This window comes from Tupaia chinensis, unplaced genomic scaffold (assembly GCF_000334495.1).
Source record: "Tupaia chinensis unplaced genomic scaffold, TupChi_1.0 Scaffold143654_1, whole genome shotgun sequence".
Classification (NCBI taxonomy): Eukaryota; Metazoa; Chordata; class Mammalia; order Scandentia; family Tupaiidae; genus Tupaia; species Tupaia belangeri.
The window spans coordinates 98234-100027 of record NW_006203502.1 but is presented as its reverse complement, the minus strand read 5'-3'; the positions used below and the strand labels follow the sequence as shown (position 1 = coordinate 100027).

Sequence of the window (1794 nt, the reverse complement as noted above, 5' to 3'; positions counted from 1 at the left end):
TCGACCATGGTTGGCGTTCCGGACCTGGTGGCTTAAAACTCACGCCGGGTGCGTGTGCGTGCGTGCCCAAGATCCCGAGAGGATGAGAAGCGATTGCGACGTGACCATCCCCCCTGAGGGGTGATTTCTCGCTTTCTGTCTCTATGTCTCTGTCTGTCTGGCGAGCGCATGTGCCCTATAGCTATAAAACCTCTCAAAAAAAAAAATGGCTATGTGGGGACCAGCAGTAAGCATATGTCACTGGACTCGACCGTGGTTTGCGTCCCTGACCCGGTGGCTTTAAACTCAGGTCGGTCACGTGTGTGTGCGTGCCGAAGATCCCAAGAGGAGAATGGAGGAGAAGGGATTGTGGCATGGCCATCCCCCCTCTGGGGGTTTATTTTTTGCTTTCTGTCTCTGTCTTTCTGGTGAGCGCACGCACCCTATAGCAAAAAAGCTCTCAAAAAAAAAAATTTTTTTTAAATCTCTTGAAAAAATCTCTTTACTTCTCAATATTTTAAGTAGGAAAATGTAAAACATGACAAACTTAAAGGAGTTTACATTAATTGGATTTTTAAAAATTATTCAGTTGAGGGACCAGCAGGTGGTATGGTGGTTGAGGTACTGGATTCCCACATGACTGACTGCAATTTGAGTCCCAGACCTGATAGCTTGCTCACTTTGTCTCTTTTTCTGTCTATCTCTAGTGGACATGTGTGCCCTATCGCAAATTTTAAAAAATAATAATAAATGAAATTAAATCAGTAATTCTTTTCCTTTTTAAGAGAGATTTTTGCTATAGGGCATGTACGCTCACAGAGGAGACAGAATGTGATAAATCACTCTCCAGGCACACCACAGTCTCTTCTTTTTTTAAAAAAAAAATATGGAACGCTTCACGAATTTGCGTGTCATCCTTGCGCAGGGGCCATGCTAATCTTCTCTGTATCGTTCCAATTTTAGTATATGTGCTGCCGAAGCGAGCACAACCACAGTCTCTTCTCCATGCTCCTCTCAGTAGCTTTTTTTTTTTCCAGGTTCATAATTTATCATACAAATTGAGTATCCCATAATGAACTGACATTAGCTTCTCCAGGCATGGGAACTTAGATGAGGTTTGGACGTTTGACTCCATTTATGTTGCTTTCACAGCTGGAGTTTTCTTAGATCTTTTTTTTAATATATAATTATTTCATTTATTTAACTTTGTTTATTTACTTATTTTAATTTGACCAGAAAGGGAGAGAGAAGAAAAAGAGAGAAAGAGAAAGAGAGAAAGTAAGCTGCCAGATCCAGGACTCGAACCATGGTCAGTCACGTGGGAGTCCAGCATCCTTAACACCATGCCACCTGTCAGCCCCTTAGATCTTAACTTGAAGTATAAGATCCTCAAAACAATGCCTCCATGTGTGCCCAGTACACAATTCATTCTACCTGTGAGAGTATAAGAGGTGAAGTACATTTTTTTTTTTGGAGCGGTTTTTTCTTGTTGTTGTTGTTATAGGGCTTGTGCACTCGCCAGACAGACAGAGAGAGACAGAAAGCAGAAATCACCCCCCCAGGGGGGATGACCACGCTGCAATCCCTTCTCCTCCATTGTCCTCCCGGGATCTTGGGCATGCACGCACATACGCCTGGCGTGAGTTTAAGCCACCGGTCCAGGACTCGAACCGCGGTCCACTACATGGGAGTCCAGCGACATAGCCATTATGCTAACTACTGGTCCCGAAGTACATTTTAATACCAGTGAAATGGAACTAGGCATCAGTTTCTGGACATGCCATGATTTCAATCTTCTTGCAAAGCTGTCATGAC

At 43.5% G+C, this 1794-nt stretch overlaps 1 non-coding gene across 1 annotated transcript; it reads right to left on the bottom strand.

Annotated features, from left to right (window-relative positions):
* Positions 1 to 859: 859 nt before the first annotated feature.
* LOC114005361 (U6 spliceosomal RNA) lies at positions 860 to 966 on the bottom strand. The gene has a single exon (XR_003547220.1). It is a non-coding gene; the product is annotated as a U6 spliceosomal RNA (small nuclear RNA).
* Between the last annotated feature and the right edge of the window lie 828 nt (positions 967 to 1794).